This window comes from Bos mutus, chromosome 28 (genome assembly GCF_027580195.1).
Source record: "Bos mutus isolate GX-2022 chromosome 28, NWIPB_WYAK_1.1, whole genome shotgun sequence".
In the NCBI taxonomy this organism is placed as follows: domain Eukaryota; kingdom Metazoa; phylum Chordata; class Mammalia; order Artiodactyla; family Bovidae; genus Bos; species Bos mutus.
This window is the reverse complement of record NC_091644.1, coordinates 1120187-1129679: the sequence shown is the minus strand read 5'-3', so window position 1 is coordinate 1129679 and position 9493 is coordinate 1120187. Positions and strand designations below refer to the sequence as shown.

General features: G+C 40.1%; 1 pseudogene; it reads left to right on the top strand.

Moving 5' to 3' along the window:
* The first annotated feature begins 1419 nt into the window (after positions 1-1419).
* Positions 1420-1976, top strand: LOC102276510 (translocon-associated protein subunit beta pseudogene; annotated as a pseudogene).
* The last annotated feature ends 7517 nt before the right edge of the window (positions 1977-9493 follow it).

The following is a 9493-nucleotide window of genomic DNA, read 5'->3' as shown; positions in this document are numbered from 1 at the left end:
ACATAATAGTTATAATGACAGTAACCATTTATGTACTTACCATGCACAGATCAATTATCTTATTGAATCAAAATTTTAAATTTTATTTTTTTAATAAAAAAAATAAGATATGCGAGTCTTAGACCTGCATATCTAGCATATAGATAACACTTAATAAATGACTGTAGAAAAAAAGAAATAATAGTGAATGACATAGAACATTAAAATACCTTCATTCCATGAAAGTGAATGTGCTAGTCACTCAATCATGTCCAGCTCTTTGGAACCCTATGGACTGTCGCCCATCAGGCTCCTCTGTGCGTGGAATACTCCAGGAAGGACTACTGGTGTGGGTTGACGTTTCCTTTTCCAGTTGATTTTCCTGACCCAGAGATCAAACCCATGTCTCTTGCATCTCTTGTATTGCAGTGGATTCTTTATCATCTGAGCCACTAGGGAAATCCATGAGGCCATGAGGCCTTATTATTTCCAGCTTAATCTGATTTTTGTTTCAGACAAACACCTTGGTATTCCCCATTTACTTCTCCCCACATTTTGTCCTCTTCCATGATATCCTGGAATTATTTCTTTTCAGTTCTTATATCTCATTCTTAAAATGTGTAAAGCTTCAAGGCTAAAGGGTGACTTCCACAGAGATTAACAAAATCCCTATTTATCTGTTCCAGTTGAAATGACCAAACCCAGGAATGTAGCTGACCAGAATCTGAGTAGTGCTGTCTCTACAACTTAATAGTTTGCTTATCTCATGTGTATCCGCATTATGCTACCAGCATGAGCAGAAGACCTAGGTCTAGAGGATCCAGAGTTGGAGGACAGAAACTTTTAACTTCTGAATGCAGGAGCATTATCTAACTGAAGTTCCAGCAGAGATTCCAAGTGCAGGAGAGAGGCAGGGAGCAAACCTTCCAGGGAAGAGGAAAATTCAAGAATAATTTTGGAGTTAGATTTAAGTGTTAGATTTATAGTATTGCTAAGTGCTGATGTTGTCAGGAAAAATATTTTCTAAGTTATGCTTCTGAGGCAATACAATGAGGAAGAAATGTCCCAAAGCTATAAAAGGGCTCAGAATGATATGGTCTCCGACATCATCAACAATAGAAGGGTTACACAGGGTAGATTTAGAAAGATGATCATTTGCAGCAGAAAAGGAAGCTCCCTTTAATTTCAAAGTAAAAGTAACGAGGTCAATATAATGGATTGTATTGTGTCTAGTGTCATATCAGTTAACGTGTCTTCTTCTCAAGAATACACCCAAAAAGTATAAAATTCAGCATTGGAAAACGCACAGTTTTTATAGCTTGGAAGAAATGGAAATAAATAACCAACCATAACATAAAAATCATACAATTTAGACATTTGTAAAGAACAACATATGATTCTGGTTTTGGTGACCCCCCAAAAGGCTTTGGGGGTGCACATATGAGGCTGCTGGTGTTCGTGGTTTTGGATCTATTTACTGTCACTCAGGCAGGGGAATGAGCCAAGCTTTTGGCCTCTAAATCACTGCTGAACACCGATGTGCCATGGAAGGGTGAGACCTGACCTTACAGTACAACTTCTACAATGTTGGCTCGAGTGCTGTGTGTATTAGATGTGGAATTATCTGATGACTTTTTCCCTCTAGAAGTTTTCTTTGACATTGTCTCTGGGATGCGCAGTGTCAAATGGGATCAGATTGCATCTGCTAGCAGCATCTCCCACATGGTCCTGCACCCTCTCAAGGCTGGTTATTTCACTTCACCTCAGCAACTACTACTTGCTTGGCCCAGGAGGATGGGTCCCTTGTGATGGGCTTTTCCAGTGCAACTGGACAGGAAAGATCCCTGGCTCAGTGGAAGTTTGATAGGGGATTCTCCCTCCATTTCCTGGACTGGATGACCTTTGGGGTCATGACTCTCCCTCCCATTGACACACCCCTGCAGTTGTGGAACTCCAGCAAGAGGAAATATGACACCCCCAAAGTCAAGAAAAAGTGAATGGGGTCTTCCACAGCCCTTCCTTCCCAAGATGTCCAGGTGCTTTCCAGACTCCAAAGGGTATCTCAAATGCAATCTCTTCTCCCTTAGCCCTTGGTTGTGTTCTCCTGGATCTTGCCCTGCTCTCAACCAAAGCAAAGGACCAGGCCTGGGAGGCTATGAAAGCCTCTTTGGTTCCACCTGAAGCTATATAAAGAGGATTGCCTAAGGCAACAGCCTGAGCTTAGGGGCCCTGTGGTGACCCCCACCCCCTCCGCTTCCCCCCCGCCTCAAGGTGCCGTAGGGCATGTTGCTAGCGATGTGAACTCTCTCAGGGGTCCAGGATGGGGCACCTCTGAGACTGCCTGACACCACACCCATTGCCCACCATCCACCATCAAAAGAAGGTATAAGATAAGGTGAAAGCTGTGGGACTCTTAGAGGCTACCCAGTCTCTGTGGTGGCTTAGGGAAGCTCTTACCAAATGGGATTTTCTAATAAAAACAAATGTTTGCTGTAAAAACAAAAAAAAAAAGAACAACATACAATATTTTAATTAAGTGCTTGGTCAAAGGATAAATCAGATAAGAAAATATTAAGAAGAAACTACAAAATACAAAAATATGAACCATGTGCATAAAAATGTGTGTCTTCTCACCAAACACACAAATCACATCCTTAGAAATTTTACTGGTAAGCAAAAAGAATTAAAATATATTAAGCGTTCAGTGTAAATAGTTGGTAGAAGAATAAGAGAACATGAAGAAACAGATCAGAGACATCAGTAAATATAGAGAGAAAAATTAAAGAATCTATAAATAGAAATGATAAAAATTATATAGAAATATCTACACCTACTTAAGAAGACAAATAAGAACACAGCTAATTGTGAACTAGCTTAATCAAGAAAAAAAAAAAAACCTACACAATTATATGAACATCTAACAATGTTCATATTTATATTAATAAAATATAAAAATATAAAAAATAATTTATATTAATAAAATGAGTTATTGTATAGAAAAGTAGCACTTTAGGATAAATAATAGTCATAATTCAAAAATAAATTGAGGAGCAATTTAGACTAATAACTACAGAGGCTTTGTCTTACCAGTTTAACTGCCCACTTAGTATCTCAAAGACATCTCAAATCAGACTTGACCAAACTGAGTGGCTGAGTTTCTTTCCCAGCCCATTTGGTCCACCCACAGGTTTCTCCTACTCAGGAAATGACACATCTCCCATTTTTTCATACTAAAAATCTTGAACTCATCATTACCCATTTTCCCCTTCATATTCAGCAAATCCTGTTGTCATTGCCTTTGATAAAATCCAGAATCCAAAGTCTATCCACCATCTCCATCCTGCAGCCCTGGCTTTCTCTCTTTGAGATTACTATAATGCTCTCCTTCATGGTCTTCCAACTTTGGTTTCTTGATTTATTAAAGACTTACATTACTCCTTACAAACCTTCTATGCTGCCCATTTTGCTCATGGTGAAAGTCAAAGCCATTGCCATTCTTTACAGACCTCCCTCTCTAAAACCCCTCTTCTCCTACTCACCCCATCACCCCATACCCATGCTTCCCCCTTGCTGCCCTATTGCCTGTGGGAGTTGATATGGGTAAGTTATTTTGCAGGCTAACTTGAAAATATGTATCAAAACCTTAAAAAATGCACATACCCTTTAGTTCAGCAATATTTTTTTCTGAATTCATGATATAACCACAAATGTACTACAAATAATGTTTACAAGAACAGTCATTATAATGTAATTTTAATATTAAAATTAGAAAACATCTTAAACCTCTGGTAAAAGTAATAACTGAATACTTTAATAAATTATAGTATTGTACTGAAAGGAGCATTTAAAATTTATTATAAAAATTCATATTTTATAATATAGGGAATTTTTACTATATATTTTGTGACTATAAGATACAAAATATACACTATAACTTTAATTTTGAAAACAAATTTATACTATATTATATTTATAATATCATCTGACATGAATACTGCATGGATTTTCACAAATGGGAGTATTAAAAATATATATTTCTTCATAATTGGATTAAGCATGAATTCAAACATTTTATATCTTTTCCTTTTTTTATTTTATTTTTTAAATATAAATTTATTTATTTTAATTGGAGGCTAATTACTTTACAATATTGTATTGGTTTTGCCATACATCAACATGACTCCACCATGGGTATTTCCCCCAAAATTAAAAGAAAATTATTGACTTTTAATCAGAAAACTAGTAGCTCAGACAGTAAAGCATCGCCTACAATGCGATAGACCCAGGTTTGATACCTGGGTTGGGAAGATCCCCTGGAGAAGGAAATGGCACTCCAGTGTTCATGCCTGGAAAATCCCATGGACCGAGGAGCCTGGAGGGCTATGGTCCATGGTGTCGCAAAGAGTCGGACACAAGTGAGAGACTTCACTTTCACTTTCTTTCATAATAAGATTAAAAATATTGAGGAGAATTTACTTGAGAAACTCAAAGTCTACTGATACGTTACTACCATTATCAATAATGGTAACCATTTATTGAGGGCTATTATTTGTGACAGCCATTCACATAGAAGCTTCAGAGTTAGCTCAGTGCATTATACTGATTTTCACCCTGGGTACACAGTGGTTCTGACTTCGTATGCTTCTATGTCTATGTGTGTGTGTATGTATCTTGACTTCACAAATGAATTGTGAACACTTTCAAAGGACAGTAAGTGTCATAAGAGAACATCAAACATCAAGTGTTTTTCAAGCATGTTTTGTTATCAATGACTCATTTTATAAGATGGTATCTTCTTTCCTTTCCTATCAGTTTTCTCTCATCTGTATGCATAAGTCATAAGAGCTATTTTAAAATCCTCAATCTTGATTGTCTAGTACCTTCCTACTACCAGCCTTAGCTGGGAGCTTGTTGAAATGCAGCATCTCCGCCACCCGCACCGCCCAGACCTGTGGAATCTGAATCTACATTTGGATAAGGTCCCAAGTAGTCGAGAGGCACAGTCAAGTTTGAGATGCTCTGGATTAAAAACTTTCTTAAAACATCAAATGAAGGAAAAAGCTTTCCTTTTCTGTTTGTTTCTTTTTGTTTTCTGTAAACTGATTCAGACTCATTGTCCTTGGGAGCACCAGAATTATTTTATTTTGTGATGCAGACTGTCACATTTAAATGACTCTATGTAGTTTTGCTCTATGGCATTTCCTACAGAGCATCTGGTTTAAAGTAATCTGAGGTGTAGCAAATGAACTGTGCTTCTCCTAGTGCTAGGGAAACATGATTGATGTTTTCAGTTTGCTGCTGTTCACATCTGTGAGTTCACCTTGGTTTGTCTCCCTTTTCAGCTCCCACCACTTGTGTGGGCTTTGGTAGCTGGGAGGTGCACAGGGAGAGGGTCTCTGCTCCTTGCACTTGGAGATGGTGTGATGACATGAATGCCTACACAACAGTGGTTGGCAGAGAAGTGAGGTATGCCTTACAGGCCGCCAGATCGTCCTTCCTCTTATGTGACACCTGCCAGACTTGGGACAATTTCTCATCTGAGGAAAGGACTGGGTACTCACAATGGAGGCATTCCCAATGTCAGTTCAGTTCAGTTCAGTCACTCAGTCATGTCCAACTCTTTGCGACCCCATGAATTGCAGCACGTCAGGCCTCCCTGTCCATCACCAACTCCTGGAGTTCACTCAAATTCATGTCCATCAAGTCAGTGATGCCATCCAGCCATCTCATCCTCTGTCGTCCCCTTCTCCTTCTGCCCCCAATCCCTCCCAGATTCAGGGTCTTTTCCAATGAATAAACTCTTCGCATGAGGTGGCCAAAGTATTGGAGTTTCAGCTTCAGCATCAGTCCTTCCAATGAACACCCAGGACTGATCTCCTTTAGAATGGACTGGTTGGATCTCCTTGCAGTCCAAGGGACTCTCAAGAGTCTTCCCCAACACCACAGTTCAAAAGCATCAATTCTTCGGTGCTCAGCTGTCTTCACAGTCCAACTCTCACATCCATACATGACCACTGGAAAAACCATAGCCTTGACTAGATGGACCTTTGTTGGAAAAGTAATGTCTCTGCTTTTGAATATGCTGTCTAGGTTGGTCATAACTTTCCTTCCAAGGAGGAAGTGTCTTTTAATTTCATGGCTGCAGTCACCATCTGTAGTGATTTTGGAGCCCCCCAAAATAGTCTGACACTGTTTCCCCATCTATTTCCCATGAAGTGATGGGACCAGATGCCATGATATTAGTTTTCTGAATGTTGAGCTTTAAGCCAACTTTTTCACCCTCCACTTTCACTTTCATCAAGAGGCTTTTGAGTTCCTCTTCACTTTCTGCCATAAGGGTGGTGTCATCTGTATATCTGAAGTTATTGATATTTCTCCCGGCAATCTTGATTCCAGCTTGTGCTTCTTCCAGCTCAGCGTTTCTCATGATATACTCTGCATAGAAGTTAAATAAGCAGGGAGCCTTGACGTACTCCTTTTCCTATTTGGAACCAGTCTGTTGTTCCATGTCCAGTTCTAACTGTTGCTTCCTGACCTGCAAACAGGTTTCTCAAGAGGCAGGTCAGGTGGTCTGGTATTCCCATCTCTTTCAGAATTTTCCACAGTTTATTGTGATCCACACAGTCCAAAGCTTTGTCATAGTCAATAAAGCAGAAATAGATGTTTTTCTGGAACTCTCTTGCTTTAACGATGATCCAGTGAATGTTGACAACTTGATCTCTGGTTCCTCTGCCTTTTCTAAAACCAGCTTAAACATCAGAGGTTCACGGTTCACATATTGCTGAAGCCTGGCTTGGAGAATTTTGAGCATTACTTTACTAGCGTGTGAGATGAGTGCAATTGTGCGGTAGTTTGAGCATTCTTTGGCATTGCCTTTCTTTGGGATTGGAATGAAAACTGACCTTTTCCAGTCCTGTGGCCACTGCTGAGTTTTCCAAATTTTCTGGCATATTGAGTGCAGCACTTTCACAGCATCATCTTCCAGGATTTGAAATAGCTCAACTGGAATTCCATCACCTCCACTAGCTTTGTTCATAGTGCTGCTTTCTAAGGCCCTCTTGACTTCACATTCCAGGATGTCTGGCTCTAGGTGAGTGATCACACCATCATGATTATCTTGGTCATGAATATTTTTTGTACAGTTCTTCTGTGTATTCTTGCCGTCTCTTCTTAATATCTTCTGCTTCTGTTAGGTCCATACAATTTCTGTCCTTTATCAAGCCCATCTTTCCATGAAATGTTCCCTTGGTATCTCTAATTTTCTTGAAGAGATCTCTAGTCTTCCCCATTCTGTTGTTTTCCTCTATTTCCCAATGTCACCTTCCTGTATTTTATCTGGAACTGGGGCTCTAAGTGCCCAACCGCTCAGAAAAATTACCTTCTACAAAGCAACTCACATAGTAACATTACATAGTGACCACATTTACCATGTGGTTCAGAGATGCTGATCTCATTTACACAATCATGTGAGGCAAGTAGAACTGTTTTGTTTGTTAGATGGACCAATTATGCCTCATACAGTTTAGTTACTGCTCTGGGTTTCACTTTAGTGAAGGATGGAATCTCATGTCCCTTGTCTAGATCTCTGTCTGATGCCCTGGCCTTGGGACTGGGAAGTTAAAGATAGCAACAGTTGTTAAGGCACCTAAGAAATAACAACAGGCTCTGCTGCTTTTTGATCACATCAGACCCCTCTCCATATCTATGCCGTCCTTTCTCCTTTGCCTAAAACTACACTGTCCTTAGGAACTGTCTTAGTTCCAATTTTTAGTCATCAAGCAGCTCATCTTCAGTCACATATGGTTCGTTTAATCAGCTGTCCTCCCTTATCAAGCTGGAGTTTCATTGCCCTATAAAAAAGAGACATCCCTCTAAGGATAAAAGCATCTCCTTTGTCCTGCTCCTCAACTTCACTGTGCTCCCCTTTCGCTGACTTAGTGATTGCAAAAGTCACCCATTCTATCCTTCAGTTCTTGTCTTTTCCTTCAGATTTGCTATATTTGGTTGTGGTTTCATATACTCAATTCAGCAGTTCTTTCCTGGGTTTCCTAATATGCTAGATGATACAACGTGGTCTGATACCTTATATTTGTCCACAGGCCACCCCCCTCCACTCCCAGGACAGTAGGTGCTATGAACTTGCTCCCTCACATCTTACAGGAAGCAGTCAGATGGTTCCACCTCATGTGTCTGCAGCTCAATCAAGATCACATTTGTGCATCTGTTTTCAAGTACTGAGCTTTGACTTTCTCTCTGTCTAATCTCTTGGCTTGGTAGTCTGTTTATTACCAAGGGGAGGATCTGGGCCTCTGATTTGCCTAGTGCTTCGTCTTCTCTCTGCTCAGAGCTTGAAAACCAGGTTTGTGTCTTGGATTCCAATACTGGCTAACAATGATGGCTGCCCACTGGTCACTTTGTCTGGGCCCCTGATGCCAAGGGCTTATCTGTATTATGATTTATGGATGATGACCATTTTGGATATTGTGTTCACATTGAAGGTACCCACCCTTCTGTTTTCTCTACCCACTCTATGTCTCTCTTCAGCAAGAGTCTAATTCTAGTTCTTACTCTTTCATTTCCTATAGTTATCCATGCCCTGACTGCCTAGCCTACTTCATAAAACAGAAGATTAAGGAAAGAGAAATGAATGAAGATTTGGCATCTAGATCAAGAATGACATATTATATATTGATTTTTTTAAGTATAGTAACTATTTATTGAGCAGCAACTATTTATTTGAATGTAGAGCAAGATATTTTGTATTTTTTATTATTCCTGCTAACAAAAACCATACAAGGTAAGGATTACACCCTCCATTTGTTAATAGTGCAATTTGGGCCTAAGCTTGAAAACTTATATATAGTCAGTAAATGTCAAAACTAGAATTTAATGAAAGTTATGACCAACCTAGATAGCATATTCAAAAGCAGAGACATTACTTTGCCAACAAAGGTCCGTCTAGTCAAGGCTATGGTTTTTCCTGTGGTCATGTATGGATGTGAGAGTTGGACTGTGAGGAAGGCTGAGTACCGAAGAATTGATGCTTTTGAACTGTGGTGTTGGAGAAGACTCTTGAGAGTCCCTTGGACTGCAAGGAGATCCAACCAGTCCATTCTGAAGGAGATCAACCCTGGGATTTCTTTGGAAGGAATGATGCTAAAGCTGAAACTCCAATACTTTGGCCACCTCATGCGAAGAGTTGACTCATTGGAAAAGACTCTGATGCTGGGAGGGATTGGGGGCAGGAGGAGAAGGGGACGACAGAGGATGAGATGGCTGGATGGCATCACTGACTCGATGGACGTGAGTCTGAGTGAACTCTGGGGGTTGGTGATGGACAGGGAGGCATGGCGTGCTGCGATTCATGGGGTCGTGAAGAGTCCGACATGACTGAGTGACTGAACTGAGCTCAGCACTACCCCAGCTCCTGTTTTCCCACTGCTCTATTCTAGTAGTATTATGATCACTTGGAGAGTGTTTTCAGAATCTTCTTTAATCATCTGATTAATTTTGA